At 45.6% G+C, this 23,834-nt stretch overlaps 1 protein-coding gene across 1 annotated transcript in view; it reads right to left on the minus strand.

The window, feature by feature from the left end:
* Positions 1 to 20,954, minus strand: part of LOC140695116 (uncharacterized) — a 66,235-nt gene extending 45,281 nt beyond the window's left edge. The window contains exons 1-2 of the mRNA XM_072958021.1: positions 20,764 to 20,954; positions 20,159 to 20,298 (exon numbers count right to left, since the gene is read on the minus strand). The gene's annotated coding sequence lies outside the window, so the exon portion shown is untranslated. The remainder of the gene's footprint in view (positions 1 to 20,158; positions 20,299 to 20,763) is intronic.
* Between the last annotated feature and the right edge of the window lie 2,880 nt (positions 20,955 to 23,834).

Genomic DNA, 23,834 nt, shown 5'->3' on the forward strand with positions numbered 1-23,834 from the left:
TGTTTAAGAAATATTTTGTGTATTGAAATATTTATTTTTAAGTGCAGACAAGGAGGGTGGGTATTACTCCATTGTAGAGCACCTTTTGTGCACGCACATGTTCCTGGCTTCAATCCCCTGTACCTTCATGAAAATAAATAAATACAAGTGCTTACTTAAAAATAAGGATAAATTTATATAAAAAAATAAATGCAGACTAAAAACCACTGCAATCTAGGAGCCACAATTATAATAAAAAACAAGTGTTTCTATCAAATATTGACTATACGCCAATCACAGAGACAACCAAAAGTCACACCTGACAACCATCACGTGTGATTCTCAGCAATCCTACTAAGTAGACACGGATGAGAAACCCGGCTCTGCGGATGAGGAGACGGAGCTCGGAGGAGCCGGGGACACTGACCGTCCTGCTCCCCGTGACACCGCGTCAGCCCAGGGCAAGCGCTGACAGAGCTGCACTGAGGGGACACCCAGCTGCATGGAACCATGGGGGATTGGGGAGTCCTAGAAAATACTCAAAAGTGTTCAATGAAAAACCAGCTCAAATATGTTACTCTGTGCCCCATCCTCTAAACACAGAACATGTCTGGGACCTTTTTGATGCCTCCGTGTCCTTTCTGCCATCATCAGTTACGTGCCCTCTCAGCGCGACCAGTCATGAACTGGACCCCATACGAAGTGCACTCAGATGGAAGAGCTTTAAAAGCTGTTTTATGAAGTTTGTAAGACTCTGTCTATTCCTCACACAGGCGGTCATCCAGCACTACTCACCGGTGCGGATGTACCACCTGAAATCACACCTTTCTGCTTTTTAAAATCCCTTCATGTAATACAGACTTTTAAACAGCAAAGAAGCAGCTCAACCACAGACAGTGGACAGCTTTTCACCAAATGGACTCGAACAGCACATCTGACAACCTGGAAGCCCTTGTCTTCTATTAAACCCACTTCCAGGTACTTCATCATTTTCGGATTGGTGGACTCGGCCTCTGAATGGCCTACTCAGAGAGATCCCATCCTCACATCCGGGGGTGGGAGAGGACCCTGCTGCTGGGAGAAATCAGTGAGGAAGGTGGACATCCTCCAGCCATTTCTGCACGGGTAGAAATGCCACATGCTCAGAAATTATACCGTCAGCACCCCTGGGCTCCCATGGACTGGTTTCACATTAAGCAAACTTATGACACACTGATGCAAGAAAACCAGAAATTTAATTTATTAATGTAACAGGAGATGTGAAACTACAAACCAGATTGAAATATCAGAGTTCAACCATGAGTACAGATTCTCCTCCACGGCCCAATCTCGGGCAGGCAGTCACATGGCAAGCGTGGACAGAAGCAGAGCAGGAAGGGTTTCTAGATTAACTCAATGGACTAAATTTCTGTTATAAGAACAGATCTACTGCCTGGAAAACAATTAATGCCAATCACGGGGCACACTCCATGGACAGTGGCTGAGACACGACTGTGAGCACCTGTATAACTCCACTTTCCCTGTCCTTTCTGGTCTAACTGATGCAGAGGTACAGAGATCCAGGGATGCAGATACCTGTAAACACCCAAAGCCCATCCCTGGGAGCCTGGAAACCAGATAGCCAGGATTTAAATCCCAGCTCTGCCACTTACTAGCTCTGTTACCTTGGCCAAATTACTTACCCTCTGTGTGCCTCAATTTCCACACTGTAAACCTGGGATAACAATCAAATCTTTCTTACTCACTTGTTGTGAAAATTGGAGGATTCATTTCTGTAAAACTCTCAGAAAAGAATGTAGCACATTTTTGGTGCCCAACAAATTTCAATTTAATAAGAAAGTGATTTACAAGTCTCCCATCTAATCATCTTCTGTGTTTCATGACTATTCTGAGTCCCAAAGGAAATCCTTATTTCCCCTCTTATAAACTCTTGAGGAGCACCCTTCTGTTTCAAGCCACCACCTGTTTAAACTGAGGGGGGATTCCCTCCTCCCCACTCCTCTGGTCCATGGGAGACTGCTTCTCCCTTCACACTCCTGACCACTGGCCCACGGCTAGCCCTCCTCACACTAACAGATTGAGGTGTGAGTCCGGGGAGACAAGCAGGGCATATGAAAGCTTTCCTTCCCCTCCAGTGTTGGCCACCCTTAGGAAGCAGCCAGGATGCTCAGTTCCATGGCAAGACAGTCCTGTGCATTATGGGTCAGAATCTCTCAAGGGAATGCTCGCTGTGGACCAGAGTTACCTGGGACTGCATAAGTCTCTAATTCTGGGACATAGTGTCATGACACTCACTCTCCCACAGCCCTGAATTTCATGGAGAACGTGGCTTCATCAGTAATAAAGGAGACATTTATCGCCTGCCTGTTCTTCTTTGTCATCTCTCAGTTGGCTGCTGGACACAACATGTGTATAAGTATTGGGTCCCCTTAAGCCCCAACATATATGAAGTAACAAAAATTCTGTGGCTTAACATTGGTTCAGGGCGACTGTGTAACTGTCCTGACTCTGCTGATGCTAAATTATGTGTATAGGAACTATGGAACCTCCTCAAATATCTTTCATCATAAAACCAGCTTTTCTTATTTTCCTGTTTCTCAGTAATTGCCAAAGACTATCAAATGATGGCTTCACACCAAACAGCAGTTAAGATTATGAGCCCTCTTGTCATACACACTGTGCTAAACACTTTACATAATTTCTAATTCTCACAATTCTACAAAGCAGAAATGAGTGTCCCCATCTCACAGACGAGGGAAAAACTCAGAAAGAACTGACTCAGGATCACGTAGCTCAGTGGCAGCGCGTGCACGCAAACCCAAGTCAAAACACCACACCCCTTTGTATATGTACCAAATCTCCTACCACCCATTGACACACAGCGGTGGGGATAATACTTAGGGAACTCAGTACACTTTTCAGCTTTAAGGTGCTCCAGAGGCCGCTTCTAGCTCTTTTATAAAATCCCGGCTCACTGGTTTCTAACACTGCAAGAAAAGTCCGATGTTGCAACTGTTTGCACAGGAAGTCTGAAATGTTCACAGCGAGATGATAGAATAAAACTAAGACATAAGCAGAATAATAGTTCCAGGTAGTCAGACATAATGGACATTGTGCTACCCTGAAGCACTAAGCAAAGGAATCAAAAAAAAAAAAAAACGTTGTTTAAGACTTCCTTTACAAACAGGAAAGTTAAGACTGTAAGAAGGTGTAACAGCGCCACCTATGGCTTAAAAGGCCTTCCTGGTTGCCTGGAAAGGTGCAACACAAAAATTGCCTGTGGATCAGAAACAAGAATCAGATAACTAAAAGCTTATGTAGCACATACTGCTCTCCTAGTCCTCATGTCTTGCACTGTAGCAAAAACCAACAGACCTGTACTAGGCCTATATTCATAAAAGTCATGTCTGTATTTTTCCAACAGGAGGTAATCTAAGTATCTTGCAAAATACTTCTCAAAGAGCCAGGAAATCATAGAAGTGTATTGAAATACAAAAACATTTATTTACATATTAAAACAGCATGAGCTTTTTTCTATTAAAAAAGCTGACATGTCAAATCAATGTTTTGATATTTTAAAACCTATTAAGAGTGCAGAAAAATAAATCAAAATTTTCTTTAATCACAAAAGAGAGAAGCTTATTCCCTGAAAATGATCAATGTGGATTTTTCTAAACTTAATGCTTCTGGTCAGAGTCCTACGAATTTAAATGTCTGAGTGTATAGTTACACGGCAGCATGAACACTGAGTTGTAACAATACACATTCTGTGTAAATAATCTTCAAGGTCGTCTGCTTAAGTCAATTTAACTAGTCCCTGTCTCAATAGAATGATACAGATTTCATTAAAACTTCATACTGCACGCACACACACACACAAAACCCTGAATCCTTGTTACTTTAAGCCATATTCATATATATCCATATTGAATATGCATCAGAAACAAGCCACCCTCTTTAGTATTCACAGTTGATCCTTCTAAACTATCTGTCATTGTGACAGCACATTTTTACTAAGCAGCTCTTGGATGCTTTGTATACAAGGCGTCTACCTCTCACAGTCAGACATGGTAAATGGCATCACTCAAATTTCACAAATGAGGAAATATACTTAAGCCATGGAAACAACGTACATATTTATCATCAGGAAAGAAAAGAGTAAAGATTTTACTTTCAATATGCACTGACAAACTTTTCCTCCATACTAAGACTACATACATAAAACAAATTCAGTCATTGTAAATTATTCTGTCAATAAACACCACTAGAGAAAAACAAGCAACATCATTAGCAATGATTGGACTTTCAAAGCCCACTCCTATTTTGCACTATAATCATTTTTAATGTTTTGTTTTTAGTGCTTACATAGCACTAATATAAAGAAAACATAAACTATTTAAGTCATTACCTGAGAATGCAACATTTGTGAAAATGTACAATTTTAATTTATGCCGCTCTGTCTCACATTCTCACTGGTGTCTCTCCTTTGAAGGCCTCATCAGGCTGAGATCGCCAAAATCGGTCATTTATGGACTCACAGGAGTTCGGGAAACCACTCAACGGGAGGCTGATCAGAGGAGAAATTGAGAATGCATCCTGTGCAGCCTGGATTCCAGCACCGAGCTAGGCACCGCCAGCTGCGTTTGATTTGGGACAAGCTGCCCACCTCTCAATCCCTCAGCTGCAAAAAGGAGACATTGATACCTACCGTCAAACACCTGCTTTGAAGTAAAACATGAGAAAAACAGTTTAGCCTTTGGTAGGTGTCCACTCACAGCAAGCTTGGTCATTATGATGATGAGGATTACTTTTAATAAGTTAAGCTAGACCAAAAATTAGAAATCACCATAAAGGAGAAACATTTTAACTCAATAAGCATTTCCTTTTGAATGGATTGATAAAAGTTCTAATGATTTTTTTAATAAACCAAATTTTGTCCATTAATTTTAGATTTACCGGTTTATGGACAAGTCTCCAAAAAAAGAATTAGAGGCCTCTAACCTCTGAATACTAAGAAAGTAAAGTTTAAAAAAATTATGGGGGAGAGTATACCTCAGTTGAGAGAGTATGTGCTCAGCACGCATGAGGCCCTCAGTTCAGTCCCCAGTAACTCCATTTAAAAACTTTTATTTAAAAAAAAGGAGAATTAAAGGAAAAAGATGGAGGACTACAGAATTTTTTTAGAGAATCCACTCAGATTTAAGATGGGGAAAAAATATCCATTTCTCACAGGAAATCTTGAGAACTATGTAAACCGGATCTGAGTTGTCTAGTCTTTAACATTATTCATGAATTCATATTACCAAGTCTTAAAACTACCTGATAACCCACAGTGGTGATAGTGATCATAAAACCTGACAATGCGGATCGAACTCTGGCTAGGACTGCTCTGTTCTGACATCTCTGCCCCTGAGGCCTCACCAGGCTGAGAGCACTAAATTTTGTCATTCATGAGCATCTCGTGTAAGTCTTCCATTTATGCTTCTCAGTCTCCTCTCACCAGCCCCTCTGAGGGAAGCACTGTTATCATCTTCCCCACACGCAGATAAGGTCACTGAGGTACAGAAACTAAACCTGCTCCAGATCACATCGGCATTAAAGGACGTCTGTATTTCTGCTGTTTTGCGATTGACAAAGGAATCTGAGATATCAATACAAGATAGACTGTTAAATAATCAAGTCTGTCAGCTCTTCACCTCAAAGAGCAGATACTATAAATTCCTGATGTAGGATGAGGCTGCCGCCACAAAATGACTCAGCTAGAAATTAATATCCAAGATGAAGCAGCGGATACACATAAATATTCATGACTGTCAACTCCTCTCACGGGTCTTGGCCCTTCACTGCCTGAATGGGGGTGAAATCCCCACCCGTGTCTGGGAGGGTAGCGCGGCTCTTCCAAGTCTCACCCAGGCTTCACAGGCTGTTTCCCCCTACAGACTGTCCTAAATGATTAAAAAGCTCACAAGATTTTTACACCAGCCAAAACTGAAAGACATTTCTGCATATGGAGCACTTTCTCAGGCTTAAACCATTTTTGCCTACACTCAGCAAGGGGGAAAAAAGAAACATGACTCTGCAAAGTCTCTTAGCCTTACCACTCACAGGAGTTGAATGGTCTCAGCACAAGATGACCCTTCACATTACAGGATGAGAACAAAATAAAGCCGCCCCAACAACAAGCACTCCCAGAGACAGCGCTCAGCAGTCTTCTGCACACTCACGGTTGTGCAGCCCTCACCACCATCTATTTCCAGAACACTTCATCACCCCAATAGAACACCCCTGTCACTAGCAGTCACTCCACAACCCCCCTCCACCCAGCCCCTTGCAACCATCATCTGCTCTCTGCCACTGCATGAGCCAATTCTGGGCATTTCTAAGATCACTGAAATCAACAATATGTGGCTGTTTGTGTCTGGTTCCTTTCAGTTAACGTGCTGTTATCAAGGCTTTCCCATGTTGAAGTGGTATCAGCATGTCTCTTTTTTTTTGAAAATGTTAAACTTTATTAGAAGGTGGTAAATACTATCAAAAATAGTAGAGTGGGGTATAAGGGATGGGGTTTCAAAGGGAAAAGTCCGGGTTGAGCAGTCAGGGTGGACTACCCAGAGCAGATGGCTTTTTTCATATTCCCCTTTATTTATTTTTTCTTTTTTATTCACTCTTATGTCTGAATAATATTCCACTAAATGGAGATACTACATTTTGTTCTTTCATTCAGCAGCTATATATGGATGAGGTCCAGAAGAATGAGTGTAAGTGGTGGCTAGCAGGGATGGCATTTAAGCAAAGGGCAAGATGTGCTTTCAAAAAAAAAAGTGAACAATCAGAGGCACAAGGAAATTCAGCGCGTTTCTGAGAAAGTGAATGGTTGCTTCAGTAGGACTGCCATGCAGGGCTGTGGGGGATAGTGACAGGAGACACAGTGAGGGAGTCACCTAAGAATATCCCCACTGCAAGCAGCTCAGCCAATTCTCCTCCCTCATCCTGTATTTTAGAGACATTTTTGCTAGCTTTTCTCTTATTTCAAGTAACAGTACTTTAGTTACACATCTGATCATCTGCATCAGACCACATTAGCTCCAAGCCACAGAAAATCATTCACTGACCGGAGCAGCTCCAAGACATAACATTGATGGACCAGGGAGTCCTGCAGCATCCCATCCTGCAGGCACAAACCACACATGTTCCCTGGTGATGTCCGGAAAGTAAAATGCATGGAAATATCTCACTGCTGCTGCACGACATCTGCCCACAAATTGCCCCCAAATCATGCTGGCACAGCACTACTCAACCCTCGCACTACCCCCCCCAAAAAAAAAAAAAAGAGAGAGAGAGAAAAGAAAAGAAAACAGAAGAAAAGAAAAGAAAAGAAAATATAAGAAAAGAAAAGAATAAAGCTAAGAAAGCAAATTTAGGCTCTTCCATTGAAAACCAGCCACCATCACTGCCAGTATCTGAGCTGGAATGATCCTGACTTCAAAAACCACTGTGCAGTTACTATTCAAATGTGACAGACATATATGTATTTCACTTAGATGATATTACAATAGGATTTTTCTTTTCAAAATTTCCAGTTGCAACAATAGCACAAGAAAGTTTATGTTTCATTTTTTAAAAAAAATCAATTATTTTCCACTTTGTTAATTTTGAATCTATTATTATTTTATAAAGGGAGCTATGCTGCAGATTATAAACCAAATATCTGGCTTCTGCAAACAAGACCTATATGACTTCACTATTTCAGAGCAAGCTTTAATGATGCTTTCAAATTGGGGGCGCTCACTAACAGCTCTTTAAATACTGTCAAAGATGTGCTATTATGTAATGCAAAGGGTCTACCTACACATCAACTCAGAAACCAAAGAAACTACACGAAAGCCTTAGTTTATCATTTTAAAATATTCCTATTATTTTGAATATTAAATTTCTTAAAAGATAAGATATTTTTTGAGAAAGACATCAGTTGTATTAAATTTCCTCTCACCAAGAAAGCAATCTTTATCAAGAATTACTACCCCTATGAAAATCCAAAAGACAGGACGTTTCTAGCTAAGTTAACTTACAGATCTCAACACAAGCCTAAATCCTATCTGCTCTCACTTGAACGAGCCCAGCAAAGTCCTGGGCTACTCTGGAACTTAGCTCTTCTGTTCCATATGTTGGCAGAGCTAAGATCATCACACAAGGCAGGGAAGGAGAGAAGAGGTAAGTCCACCTGGCGGCCTCCATCTGTTTACTTCCAGCCACAAGGTGTCGCTAGAGCGACCCCGCTAACAAGCCCTCCACACAAGGAAACCCGGCATCCACTCTGCCCCTGCGGTCCCCAAGCAGTCCCGACGCCCCTCTCCCACTGGTGGCCTCCGAGCCTGTGAATGGTCTTCTAATGACCCTCCCAGTTGGTGACACCCTCCCCCTCTTCCCCGCTACACACACACACACACACACACACACACACACAGCCAAGGCAGCCTTCCCAAAGCACAAATTTGATTACATCTCCCCCACTTCAAACCCATCAGAGGCTCCCTGGTAGAGTTCTAGCCCCACCCCCGACCCTGCTTGTCCATCCTCACCTCAGTACCAGGTCCCCAGTGACCTCAGGGGCCCCGTGACCTGCTGCTACTTCCCACTAGCCTCCAGGCTCATTTTAACTGTTTGTCAAGGAAGTCTTCCTTCCCTCCAACCTCCGCACTTTGGATTAGGTGCCCTGCTGTGTTAATAAAACATTTTAATCTAAGTCAACTTCTGACACTGCTAAGCTCTCAAGAAGCAAGTACATTTTGCTTACTACTGTGGGTCCACCCCCTCTCCCCTAGACACTCAGAATTGCGTGTGTTGTGAATAAAAGAATGAAGGGGTGGGACTCAAAAGGACAGGCAGAGCTGCTCTCCTAAGGGTCACTTCCTGCTGACACCCTTCACTGCCTCTTCTGTGTCAGTTCTAGTAAAAACCAAGCTCCTCCAAAGCCCTCCACCCCTAGGCCCTCTCCAGTGTCCTTCAAAGCAGGGTCACCCACCACCCTGGACCACACAGGGCAGTCTCCCCGAGTCCTCACCCCACAAGCCTCCAGGCCTCTACCCAGGCTGCTCCTGCCACCTGAGTCACCCTCTTGATTCCTTCCCCTGGCTGACTCTTACTCTGTCCTCAGAACTGAATGTAGAGCCAATTTCTTCCAGGAAGTCCTCCCTGATGATGTCCTTTAGCTCTTGGCTGGCTCCATCTACAGCAGCACTGCTTGGCGACCAACTGGTATTTGTCCACCTGCTCCTATGAGACCATGACCTCTTGGAGGCCACGTGGGAAAAAGGAGTGAGGTGACAAGAGGGGTGGGAAGAGCAAACAGGAAAGTCGCAGCTCAAGTCCCAAATTCAAGGATTCTGTCTCAGATAAAAAGAATAAACTGTTTCATACGTGTGTCATTTGGCTATGATTTTTGTGGCTCATGGAAAACAAGAGCTTGGTGTTCAAGCCTGAAATCCAAGTTACATGCAAAGAAATGTATATATTCATATCCAAAGGAAACCAGAGCTGCTCAACAACACTTTGCAGTTAAAATCCAAAGGAACTTTGATAAAGGCAATCTCCCTCTCTCTCTTTATTTTTATTTATTTATTTTTTTGGTATCATATAGTTTTAGAAGTATTTGTATAACTAAGTGATGGCTACAGCCTATGATTCTGCACTGGAGTGTTTGGGGCTAAGGAAGCCCAGATTACATGCACTGTGTAAATGCAATCACACCAACAAAATGACAGGCGCCCTAGTGGCTGAGCTGAAGTTCCAAAGCAGAGAACCTTATGTTGGAAGACAGCTCTCAGTAGAAAATAAGAAATGAAATGTTCTGTACTCAATCTCATTAGCTTTATGAGCCATTAACAGATAGTATGTCTTGTCTAATGAAACCCCAAAATATATTGTCATCTTCGATTTTCTCCATCTGACTGTTTTATGCTAAATTTGGATATCAAACCCTCACTCTATACGGAAAGCTCAGGCCTTAGCTGCAGCACAGTTACATCCCGTGGAAGAAAGCCGATCAAGGGAGAACAGGAGAGTTTCCCTTCAGAAGCTGCTAAGTGTGGTTTTGCACCTGTATGTCATTTACAACCACGCCATCGTCAAAGGAGTAAGACCTTACATCTGTGGGGCAAAAAGCACTGCGGTGGTTCCGAACCATGAAAGAACACTGAGCTTTGTGCAACAGTCCTGAGGCACTTAAAGCGTACTTTCTCTGAAAGGCTCCGAAACTGACTCACTTCACCATTTCAGGTACAACCGGAATTAGTAGAGAGAACATGCCCTTGAAGTCTGACAAGGCCCTGCTGGAATCCTGCTACAGCATTTACTAGCTGCTAAATGAACCAATTCCTTAAACCTCTGAGGAGGCTTCCCAATCTTCAAAACGGGGCTGCCACCGCCCACTTGGGAGGCATGGATGTGAATGCAACACGCAAGTAGGGCGGCCGACTGGTACGTGACACGGGGCCTGGCTAGTTTCCCTCCGCTGCCCTTCTCCCCCTTTAAACTTGCACTGTTCCCCCTGGTAAGGGTGAAGCCCCAGGAACAGACTGCCCGATTCTTCTGTATATCCCCGGATACATACCTTACCCTTAGGAGGTCAGAAAAACAACTGCCTCCTCCCCAGTCACTATCAATATTCTTAAGAGTCTGGGTTTTTTTAACTCTATGTTTCAGGGAGACTATTCAAGAATTGTTCAACCACCGTTCTCCAGGTTGGCTCCTCTCCCAACGCCCATCCCTTCTTACCTCAAATCTTCTGTCTGATTGCCTTTTGTTCGTGGGAAAGAGAGTCCGCTAGGGTGCGGACTCCCTAGGCCTGCCTCCCTTCATCACAGGAGAGTGTGACTACATTCTCCCAACTCCCCACTCCGACTCCAGCTTCTGAGGAGTTTCCCCTTCTGGACCCTGCAGCCTCTGGATCGTCCCAAGACGTGCACACGTGGCCAAAACCCTCTCTTCAGATTTCTTCCTGGGTGGGCCTGCCCACCCCCCAGAACCTTAAGGATAAATGCCATTGCTCTGAAAATCACAAACGCCGCTGTCTGACACACCAAAGCTGCATGGTCCGGGCTTTCCTCCAAACCAGACACAGCCCTGCCCCCCCTCAGACACAGTCTGCACCTCTTGAGATGAGCTGATCCACTTGCACGGCTGTGAACACCAGCTAAGAATGACGAATCCCAATGTGTATCTCTAGTCCAGCTCCTTCACCTGAGCCCCAGGCTCATAGACACGAGTGCCTCTTGGAAGTCCTAACTTGGATGACAAATGGCATCTTAAAAATGCCATATGTCAAAAAAAAAAAGGCCTTATGTCCACCATTTACTCTAGACTTCGATTCCTGGCAGGTACCTCCCAGGCTCCCCATTTTAGTAACAGCCCCAGCACCCACCTAGGTGTTTGAGGTCACATTCAATTTCCACTGTTCCCTCCACCTGGCCCTGCCCTGGAATCAGTCTTGTTATTTCTGTCGCTAAGCCAGTCTCAAGTCTGGTTCTGCAGGGAGTACGATGGAAACCCACAAGCTCACAGCAAGGTGCACTGAGTCACAGTCCTCCGAAGGGAGTTCCCTGGAGGGGGAGGCATCTCCTGCTGCCAGTCACCTCAGAAGGCACTGGATTCTCACAAAGAAGGACCAGAAGAAGGGACTCAAGGATCTCCCGTGATCTGAGGTTTGAAGGGCCCGAGGTCTGGGGGAGCTCCTAGTTAGCTGACACTCCTGTCAGTGAGCAGATGAGGATGGTGGCAACCCAGGCAAGTCTGTTCTCGTTCTGACCCCTTTTCTCTCGGGAGCCACGGGAAAGGCCAGTTTCCAGGGCACAGACCGGCCATCACAGATCCCAGCCTGCATTTGCCAACCCAGACAGCCTAGATTCCTACTTGCGACCCTTACTTCTGTTCTGTTCCCCCCCAGAATGTGATGGACTCTTTCAGAAAGTCTGGACTGTCTCAAGCGAGACCAAGTCAGTGAAGGATGAAGTGTCCACATTTGGACCAGAGCATGAAAGGAGAAACAAGGCCTCATGTCCAGCATGACGGTGGTGGCCAAGCCCTTTCCCTGGGTGAGATGAACCAGGGTCGGTGTGAGAATGCAAGGTCCCTTCACGGCTGACAGGGGTGTTGGAGACTCACTACCGCAAAATAACCACACGGCCGTCAGTGGTGGACATCAGCTGCAACAGACACAGAGTCAGCTATTTACTGCCAAAAAGGGGTAAAAGTAAAGGCCGGTGCAGGGAGGCCTGCACGGCTGCTGAGGCAAACCACAGACCCGGCTCTGAATGCCCACTGGCTGAAGCAGAGAGGAAGCTATGGTCCCATTTAGGGGTCCCTGTGTCCACCAGATCCAAGTGAACCAGCTCCTTAGGACAAGGCAATGTTTTCCTGATACTTAGAAAAACCAGCCTCATAAAGGGAACAAAAGAGTGGCATGGTTTTAGGCCCGCTCCTGCCCCTCTATGAATGCAAAGTAAAGTAAATGGCACTGGGAAGGTGAATGCAAAAAAAAAAACCAAAAAACAAAAAACCGGTGACTGCTTCCTCCAACAGCGTCCCCTGCAGCTGCTCACCCCCGAGCCGGCCACTTCCTCACCAGTGACCGCCGGCCAGGAAGCGCCGTCACGCACGTCACACAGCGACAGCCAGGAACCGTGTGCCGAGCACGTTTGTGTAAAAGCCAGAATCAAGCAAGGTGCTGCAGATTTTGACTTTCCAAGTTTAAATACTCCATGAAAAACATCCCTCAGCAGCCGCCTAAATCAATTCGCATCTCACTTCTTCAAAACAAATAAACAAAATTAGTAAGAGAGCATTTGTTACCAAATATAAGGACGAACTAATAGGTTCCTCAAAGCAAGGACTTTAACATATATCAAACTCCAGTGGGTGATGTGCTAACATAGCAAAAATTCCAAAAAAGTAGAAAATAAGATGACTAGGATAATATACGAATCATGGCAACTGTTAAGTTTTTGCTTTTTATAGCGATGGAGACGGCACAGAGGGCGATCTGGCTATTCCAATGCAGGGTGTGCACAGCCCACATTTTCAGACCGAACAACATGCTCACGGGGTGGTATAAGGGATAAAGGAAAATAGAAAAAGGAATAGAGGAACAGCCAAAATTAGAAACACACGAGAACAAAAATGACTTTGACAGCATTTACAAGAAATTACGTGAGTGTGATGAGGACAGGGACGCGGGGACGGTGAGACCCACCCTCACCTCCTGATCCAGGGAAGGCAGGGGCCTGAGGGGAGCGATGCTGCCGGGGGACCCCAACGTGGTCAGCGCCCCAAACCAAAACTTCACCTAGATGCGTGTAGACAGCTTTTGAGCTACAAAATGTGGTCGCATTTCAAGCTGGACAACTTTACTCACTCCCACCAAGAGGAACAGGGGAGAATTAGGTTCTGCTCCTGAACCAAAGCATTGTTTAAAAAATTAATGACTGTGTAATAGTAAAAGCAACAATGGAGTAAAAGTCACTGGAGGAGAACGTGCTTGACCCGAGCTCACTGGCCACGTTATCTCACTGACGTTCAGATGCTGGCTGAGCCCTTATGGTACCAGAACAGACAGACCCACCAGGAGGGAGGTTTAATGTGCTGCTGTATTTTGATGCCGGCAGCCATGCCTGGTACACGAGGTTCTGGGTAAACAATGGTGACAGTGTCAACCACTATGGGCTAAGCACACATCCAGCTACTCCGCCAAATCCCAAGGGCAGACTTCAAAAGGCAAAAACAAGCTGGCATTCTCTGTTGGCTCTGCAGAATCAGAGCCAAGCAGTTGCTGAGCAAAAATGTCACCAGTGCCTCCTATGACAAAATAGGAGGCACTGGCGTGGGGCTGGGGCAGGGCTCCAGGCTTCCACTGATCACCCACCAGTCTGTCCAGGGGGTGAAGGAGGTCCCTGCTTTCATTGCACCGATGCACCTACCTTGAATGACGCCTTAGGACTCAACAGGAGGTGACAGGTGAGGTGAACGGAGCCAGCCTTGGTGTAGCACGGTTCTGGCAGCTATGCCCTCAGCAGTGCCCAGTTTCCTAAACCTGACACCTCATCTCCAAGGAGCAGAAGTGTAGTGTGGGCATGTAGATCACAGGGCCCTGTGAGGACAAGTACAGATCATGGCCACGACATGCCTCTCCCCTTCCTTAAGCCATAGAGGAATGTCCGGGGAGGAAGTGAAAATTATTCCAGAGCCTGCCAGGCACCACACGCAGGTGGGACACGGATCCCCTGTGTCTGTCATTCACAGGACTGGTGTGGATTTTCTTTTTATCAATTCTCTGGCATCTTCTCCTCCATCTTACCAACAACAAGAAAGTAGAATCTGACCTTAGAATCACAGAGAATCACAGAGCCCCTCCTGCACAGCGGGCCCGGCAGCACGTGCCATGTCCTCCGACCGTCACCTGTGGGACCGCCATGAGCGCTCTCCAGACTCAAGGCCCGAGGCCGTAGGCCGGGGGGACACAGCTCACCTCACTCTCCCCAGTAAAGGGGGACCACCTCTCGGCAAAGACGTCTCACCCTCTTCTGCCCGAGGGACAGCTTGAAAGATACACAGGGAAACATAGTAGAGGGTGAGGGGTTAGGCAGCCCAGAAGAGATCATCTGCACTTCCAAGGCAGAGTGGGGTCTTTGACCTAATCACAGGGACAAAGTGAGGACGAATTTTTCCCTGCTGTGTCCCATACACCGTGACATGCCTTTCCCTGCGTAAGGAGCTAATTCGGAAGCCCCTGGCAGTGTTTCTGATGCCCTAACTTGGCATGGTGGCTGTCAGGCAGGGGAGAGGGCCTGAGCCGTGCTGGTGCTGGGCCTGGGAGGCAGGAGACATCGGCTCCACCCTGAGCTCAACCAGCACCTCGTTCTGCGTCTCGGGATTCAGAGTCTCATTTATAAGCAAAGGGATGAAACTGTCCCAGGACAGGCTGTCCAACAGGAATGAAATGAGAGTCATGTAAATAATGTTTCTCAGTTGCCACGTTTAAAATGTAACAACAACAAAAAAAACCAAGTAACTGATTTTAAGAACAGACCTTACTTATTCTACTGTATGTAAAATACTATCATTTTGACGTGTAATCAATATAGAAAGTAACAAGATAGTTTATATTCTTTTTACTAGACAAGTTTCAGCGTCTGATGTGCATTTGACCTACAGCACATCTCAGCTCAGACCGGCCTCCTCCCCAGCACTACTAACAACAGTAGCTGTGGCTACTCTATTGGACAGCAACTCCAGGGGTCCCCCCAAGTGTCCTGGCTGAAAGAGGGGAGTAAGTGTCCACACTAACCCTAAAAGGATCTCTCTGAAACAAAGGCGGATTTAGTTTTAAACGTCTGAAAACCGGCGGGCTACACCTCCTTCCCGCCTTGGCTACAAGAAAGCCCTCCTCCTTGATGATCCCATTCTGGATGTAGGGAAGCAATCTGTCACACAGCCAGGGTGGCCCGGCCTTCAGGTTGACTTGCCTGCTGTCTGTGTCCAGTCCCACGAAGTCCTCCTTCTCAAATAGGATGTAGAGGAGGGGGGTCTTCTCCCCAGAATTTTCGGGGTCCCCATCCAGCCACTTGGACTTGGGCAAGATGAAGAGTGACTCAGTGAAGTCGTCGATCCTCTTCTCCACCACCCTGCAGTCCTCGTAGATTGAAGGCCACGTCGGTGTGCGGCTGCTCGGCCACCTCCCCATACAGCACAAAGACAAAGAGCTGAGAGTCGTAGAGCGTGGTGCCATACAGCTCCTCTGTGCGTGGAGCTTCTAGAAGGTCTTGGCCAAGAGGCAGTCAGTAATGTTGACAAGGCCCATGACATTGCGGTGGGTCTGGAAGTCACTCCATCCATTCTCGGGCGCATAGAGATACCTATAGTAGATACAGAGTGCCCACTGGGAGCCGCACGGTCTGATCTGGCTCACCAAGGAGATTCCATTATAGATGCAAAAGAAATTCTCTAAGATGATCCCCACGGGTTGGACCACAATCGGGAGAGTCTGGTGGTCCTCAGCGCACTGCATGTAGTCAGGGGCGTTCATGTTGCAGGCGCTGCCGAGAAGGGAGGGTAAATCGATGTACATACTGTGCTGTGGGCTGCGGGCCTCACTGGGATGCGGCGACCTGGTGTGCACCAGCCAGAAGGCAAGGGAAGTCCAAGCAAATCGGGGATAAGTTTGTCCTCAGCGTCTGCACATGGCTACTGAAGCTCAGATCACATTACCCAGCTTTTGGTCTAGGCTTCCATCCCCTGCAGAAAAGGATCATTTCTTGTTTTCTGTTTCCAAGCACCTAGGCAGGCCCTGATGCAAAGTCGGTGCTCAAAACTGCTGAATAAATGAATGAATAAAGGAACTGCTTCCCCACCCCTCAGCAGGATATAATGCAAAGAACCATAGTAGGATCAAAATATCTGGATTTCAACGCCAATTTATTTGAACTCCTAAGGTGCAGAATAATGGGTAAGAAAACTTGCTTTGGGGAGGAGGGTACAGTTCAGTGGTAGAGCACGTGCTTAGCATGTTCAAGGACCTAGGCTCAATCCTCAGTACCTCATTTTAGAAAAATGAAACAAATAAATAAACTTAATTAACCCCCTCAAAAAATATTTTCTCCATTCAAAATTCAAAAAAAAACCACCTTGCAATTGACACAACATTGTAAACTTGACTATACTTCAATTAAAAAAAAAACTTCTTGCCTTACAAGAATATATCTGGATTATGGAAGTTTGCAAATGTAAAATGCCTAGGGTACCATTTGCATAAGAAGAAGGAACTGTACAAATGTACTATCCCTCATTTATGAGCTATTTTTCCTTTGGGGAGATTATAACCTCTCAGAGATATTTTTCTCATATTAAAAAAAAAAAGAAAAAGAAAACATTACCTGATTCTCCATACTGCTGAAGAATCAGATAACCCTATGAAAGCATCTGACCCACAGAGTTTATTCAATAAATGTTTGTTGAATGAATGAATAAACAAGCAAAGTGAATGCTGCTCCCTGCCACAGACCATCATAATGGTACTGCTTGGAAATGCCATGCCCACGTTCCACCCAAATCTTCACTAACCACGTGGGTGACCTGGGCAGACCTGTGTGCTTCTCTCAACACCAGTTTATTCATAAATAGAAGTGAGGGCAATAACACAAACCTAAAAGGGTTAGTGAGTCACGAATGAATAGTACCCCAACTTTGCAAGATGGAACTATTAAAGAAAATTGGGCAAAGAGTCCATAGGCCCTCTCCATATTATCTCTTACAACTACATGGGAATCTACATTACATCTAAAAATAAAAAGTCTATTATTTTAAAGAGGCTATTGAGTTTAAATCAGCTCACCATCTCAAATAAGGAACACACAGTACAAATAAGAGAATGCGCAGCCCATGAGATGCACTCAGTAAATATTCCCACTGAACCCACTGGTCCCTCCAAATTCAGAGCATGAGGATGTGTCCTCGTGGCCAGAGGCCACTGCACCTGAAGCTAAAAAAGCTAATGGTCCCCACTTTCAAAAGCCCCTGCCACCAACCTAGGTCTAATTTTGTATTTGTAATTTTTTTTCTTTTTATAAAATAGAAATCCCCAATTGCATAGCCTTCAGGTCACCAAAACCTGACCACAGAGATCATGATGGCAACCCTCCTTGGTGAAACAATAAAATGAAAAGCCATTTCCACAAGACCTGTGTGTAAATCTACTAGGGAACTTCATCCTGGACTGAGAGGAAGAGGACTGGGGAGGAGGGGGCAATCTGAGGCACACAGACCCATGGGCCACCTGTCCCACGATGGACATTACACTCAACCCTCACCCTCCAGGAACTTCAAAATACACACAGACAGAGTGATGTGGACAATATATATGTATTTTTAAAGAAATTCCGACTCTCTAGCAGGTCTTGTATCTACCGAGACACAAATGGCTTATGTGTATAATGTTTCACAAAAGCCTTAAAACATTACCACCCCAACTTGACACATTAAGAAACTAGGGATAGAGGTTTATCACATTGTGCAAGATTAGAGAGATGCCACATCAGACACTGTATTTAAACCCAAGCCTTTGCTCCAGTGCTCACACAAGAAAGTGTGACATACTGCCCCTTTCCTGCCCTCTCCCTGCAATAAATCTCTGAAGAGTCTTTTCTGTGCCACGTGGAATCACAATCACATCAATTTACCACAAAGAGCTATGTGACTCCTTGGAGGACGTGTCAAAATCTAAAGGGTTGTGATGGGAGGAGAGATTTGAATTTTCTGTTTCTCAAAGGAAACATGGCTTTAAAAGAAACTGAAAAGCACTTATCTAGTCTAAGCCCTCATTGTGTAGAGAAGGAAATGGAGGCTCAGAAGAGATGAGGAAAGGGACTTATTAACAAATATTGCCTCAGTGCAGCACCAAGCCAGCCCTGGGCCCTTCTGGGGGAGTACCTGGAAGGCCCAGGAAAATGATTGTTAGAAAAAGGAAAGAGAAGAAGCATACAAGGCCCTGTCTCTACACCACCATACCATGAAGTTCCACCAAATTATCCAGTATTGGGTGCAGCCAAAATTTAGGTGGGCTAAAGAGGTTATAGAAACCTGGAAGTCTCAACCATAGTGGAAATTCCAACATTTACTGTTTTTTTCCAAGTTCAAGCATCAGTTCAGTGGGCGCTCCATACGAGGGACTACACGAGGCCTGGAGTTCTCCCAAATACAGATCTCTATTATCACGTGTGCAAACCACACACAGGCCCACCAGAAGAAAAACGCCCACACATAAGATGGAACTACTGAAACAGAAAAGAGCCAACCAGCATATATTGCTAGCAAAAACGGTGCTGCTAGAAATAGACTCATGGACATAGAAAGCAAACTGTTGTTAGCAGGCAGGAAAGGGAGGATTAACAGATACACATTAATAAATATAAACTAAATGACAAGGACCTACTATATAGCACAGGGTACTATTTTCAATTTCTTGTAATGAGTTGTACTAGAAACAATCTGAAAAACATTTATATACATATGCATAAGCTTATAACTGAATCTCTGCTGTACATCTGAAGCTAACATGGTAAATTTACAGCACTTCAATAAAAAATAATTTTATATAATAAGTAAAAATAAAAGCAACGCCATAAAAAAAAAAGTAAAAGAACACGGTAATCCCCTTAGCTGTAGGTGGTGGAGAACTCTGCAAGCACCAAGTCCACTCGAATACTCCAGCACTGGCGGTCTCTCATTCTAACCATCAGAGAATCACTTGGCTTCTACGAGGTTACTTTTCTCTTCAGTGAAAGGCTACAGTTCCATCTAATGATGTATTGAATCTCATCATTCACAAACCCAAGAATTAATGAGGATTTCCCATAGGCCTGGCTCTGGACAGATGAAAAGTTAGGGTCCCAGATATATTCATGTGTAGAAGAAGTTTATGCCATAAAGACATTAATTCTTCCTGCTTTGATAGACAGATTCATTGCAATTCTGATTAGAATTCCTCCCAGATATTTCATGGAATGTAACAAGTTAATTTATGGTCAGGAACAGCCAAGAAACTTCTTTAGAACCACCACTGGGAAGGGGTGGATAGGTCATGCATTTCAACTGGTCTTTCTGATGTGATGAAAACGTTCTGGAATAATAATGGTTGCACAAATGTGAATATGCTAAAAGCTGCTGAATTGTAACATTCAAGTGGGTGGACTTCATGGTGTGTGAACAATATCACAATAAAGCTGTTATATGAAAAAATCCTTCTTGCCAATTATTTTTCCCTCTATACTACTAGTCTGTCCCACAATTTAATTAAAACAAACAAACAAAAAAAACCAAAACAAACCAGATTTTGCCAGGAGCTCTTTAGGAGTGCAATGTCCCTGGGTCTCCAACGCCTCAGGTTGTGCTGTTCCTGTTAACACACAGTAGCTGGGCTGGACTAGTTAGGGACTATAAGTATCTTTTTAAGATCGACGGTCTCACGTTTCACCCTGGGAGAGTGAATGATGGAGGATGAGACAGCCTCATGCCTTCAGCTCATTTTTAACTGAACCAAGCCCTGCTTTCACCACTGTAATCCCTCTCAGTATAAAAACATGTGACATCAACAAGCACCGCCATCATAACACCTGAAAGTGTTCAAGGTACTTACCTGGGGCAGAAATCCTGATCAAGGAGACAGAAGCTCCCTCAGCACTGCCGCTCCCTTTTCCCGACTCCACCAGGAGAAGCTGGGAGTTACAGCCGCGGGCTCTCAGCCTGGGGAGCAGCGCCCACGCCGCTAATCTGGACCTCAGGGATCGGGAAAGGGAGAGGAAGGCAGCCCCGGGGTCGCGGGGCAGGGAGAGCGGGGTGGGGGACGCGGGCTGCAGCCCCGCTCGGAGGCCAGCCCCAGCCCCAGCCCAAGCCGCCCGCCCCGTCCGGGTGTGCAGACCCTGCCCGCCCGGGACACAGCCCGCCCAGTGGTGGGGACGGGTCGGCGGCCAAGGAGAGGAAGACCGGGAGGGGAGGACTCGCCGGCGGGAGAGGGGAAGCGGATGCCAGCCGCGGACTGAGGGGAGCCCGGCTGGGTCAAGAGGCGGCAGGGGCACACCTGGCCCTGGGCAGCTGTGGCCGGTGCGCCGGGGCAGGTGGCGCGGGCAGAGGGGTCTGGCCCGAGCAATCCAGCTGAACACACGCTGACTGGCGCCCTGGGGGGCTGTGACACGCCGACCGCCCTCCCGCAGCCGCCTCACCCCTTTCCCGATATCCCCTCACCTTGCACTTCCACAGCCAGAGGCCCCGGCCCCAGGCAGTAGCCAAAGGCCTACAGGGCGACAGAGCTGAGAAGCCATTGGGGCCGATCCCCGGCTCGGAGCTGGAGCTTCCAACCCGCGGTCCAGCTGGCAGCAACTGCGCATGCGCAGGAGGGCCAGCGATCCGCTCTGGGTCCTGAGAGAGAAGGGGAACCGAGGGAGGGAGAATAGGGGAGCAGGAGGGGAGGCGGGGAAAAGTGGAGGGAGACACATGGACAGGAGGAGCAGAGGGAAGGCAGTTATCTGGAATTGGGAGGGGAGTAACAGAGATGGGGAGAAAGCGTTTTACCTCTTGTGGCACCCCGAAGGAGGCAGCAGTCCTGCCTATACACCCTTCTCTTACCCGTCATTGCCCACAGCTCATCTTTTACGTCCCTGGCCCAGCCCTCCAGCTAAGGTCTCTGCAGAAACCCTACGGGTATCATACCCGTTGCCCCCACAAGGAGCTAGGTTTACTGTTGCTCAGGGAACCAAGCACCCGCAGGTGTTGTTTCTCAGAACTACCTTGGGAAGAGTACATATTCCCCTTTTACACGCTGGGAAACAGGCAGGCACGATCTCTGCCTTAGCTCCACTGTCCCAAATGTTGGGCTGGCAGGGAGCGGGAGGTAAAATGTCAGAGCCCCAGAAGGAGCAGACTGCCTGAGTGTTGGTGTAGAGTCCCCATCCCTCCTGGGTAAACCACACCCCAACCTCGGGGAATAATCAAGGGCTCACCGTAGGCCCCTGTGTGTGGGAGAGCTGCCCTCAGTCCCAGTGTCCAACTTGCTAGGTAGGTAGAAGTGTTATTGAGTCCAAATTCATTCTCCTCAGTGCAGGACAGGCCAGTAAGTTGGGAGACCAAGTGTTGGGGCATGGAATAGCAAGTTTCTGTAGACCTAGATGGCAAACTAATGTCCTGGAAAACCATCTCCCCAAGTCAGAATTCAGGCTGCTTTCCTATGTGCTTGGTTTTTGCAAACTTCTTGGTGTAGGAATTCCTTCTTGTTAGAATCCTTTGTTCTTGCAGCTATCTCCCTGGGTCAGATCCCTGTAAACCTCCAACAAAACAAACGTTATTTTCTATTCTGCAACGTGTTATCTTTATATGATTGGAAAAGTGTTAAATACCCTTAAAGGTCAGAGCCTTCAGAATAGGCTCTCCTGTATATTTTAGGCTCTAGGCAACATTGTTTTACAAGCAAGAAGAAGCCTAGGAGACAGAGCACAGGGTTAAAGTCAAAGGAACAGACCTAATATGGAGTCAGATTTCTTCTTTTCTATTACTGTGGCAGAAGCCACTTGAGGATTTAAATCCCTTAAAGTTAAAAATAAGTAAAACTTTAAAGGAATTTACATACATTGGTGGGAACTTGCATAGCATATCTGGAAAAGCACACAAAGGATTGTAAACATTGGCATCTCCAGGGAGGCGTGTAAGAACAGAGGATGAGGGAAAACTTCTTTCACTTGAGTATTTTTTGCTCTGTTTGAATTTTTTTAACCATATGCATATATTTCTTTTTCAGTTAAAATAAATGTGTAATGGAGCAAAGGAGTAACTAGCTCAGCAAATACAGCAGCCATAGACTCACTGAGTCATCATTTTCGATTTAAGCCAGGAAGCATTGATTGTCTCTCTCCTATGTGCCCAGTGCTGTTTTAAAACTCTTTTATATATTTTTTTAATAAAATAATAACATGCTATCCCTCACCCCTGCTCAGGGCTGGTGGGAAACCAACTGAGTTTTTATTGAGTTGTTTTCCAAGGAGTAGAGATGAGTTATAAACAGAACACAACTTCAGGGCAAAACAGGCGGACTGGTTTTCCAGCAGGCCAGATAGCGATGACGGGTTTTCAATAGAGGCGCACAGAGGCTGAGAGAGAAAGCCTCCAGGACCCTACAGAAAGCTGCCCACAGTGCCTTCTCCATGGCACTACTGAAATAGGAAAGAACAAATCTGACTCCATATTAGATCTGTTCCTTTGACTTTAAACATGTGCCCTGTTTCCTAGGCTTAGTCTTGCTGTTTCTGCACCTTTTGTGAAACAATGTTGCCTAGATCCTGAAATATACAGGAGACCCTATTCTCAAGGCTCTGACTTTGAAGGATATTATCACTTTTCCATTCGTATAAAGATAACAAGATACAGAATAGAAAATAACATTTGCTTGTTGGAGGTTTACACGGATCTGACCCAGGTGAAGAGCTGCAAGAACAAAGGATTCTAACAATAAAGAATTCATACACCAAGTTTGCAACAACCAAGCATTCCCGCTTCCCCTTTTTAATATAAGAAGAGCCTGAATTCTGACTTGGGATGATGGTTCTCCAGGACATTGGTCTACCATCTTCTCCGCTGGCTTTACAAATTAAAGCCGCTATTTCTTGCCCCAAATCCTTGTCTCCTGATGTGTTGGCCTATAATGCACGAGTAGAACAAGCGTGGACTCGGAAACACAAACATACATTGAAAGTACGCATTTGGTATATTAAATGACCTGCTTCCACTCGTATTCCTGAGGTTTTCTTCTCTTGACCACTCCTACTATATTTATGAAAAACCTGTCATGTGGACACATTTCCTTCTCTAGCCACTACCCTTCCATGTAAAAACTGATGCCAAGAAGGCAATGGAAGTTGCTAGAAGGTATTACCTGGCCAAAAAAGAGCAGAAGTGGGTTCTGGCTGATGTTCAGGAGCAGGCCGGGGCACCTGACAAGATGTCATAAGTACGGATAGACAGCTGGGCACCAAAGGAGAAGCTTCTAAACTTCCATGAGGGAATTGTTGGATAGGAAGGAACAGTCCCAGACTATAGCTCTGATCCCACCACGAGCTTCCTGGGCAAGGCTGGGCAAGTCATTTAAATTCTCTAGACCCGTGCTGTCCAACACGGGAGCCACCAGCCACATGCAGGATTATGATGTTATTCTGTAGCCAGACAGAATTATAAATAAACACTTTATTGCAAAGGGTCAGCAGGTATAATATTTAAAAACATTATTGGTTATCTTGCCCTAACAAGTTATTTTTGTATGTCTAGCTTTC

This window comes from Vicugna pacos, unplaced genomic scaffold (assembly GCF_048564905.1).
Source record: "Vicugna pacos unplaced genomic scaffold, VicPac4 scaffold_143, whole genome shotgun sequence".
NCBI classification, from domain to species: domain Eukaryota; kingdom Metazoa; phylum Chordata; class Mammalia; order Artiodactyla; family Camelidae; genus Vicugna; species Vicugna pacos.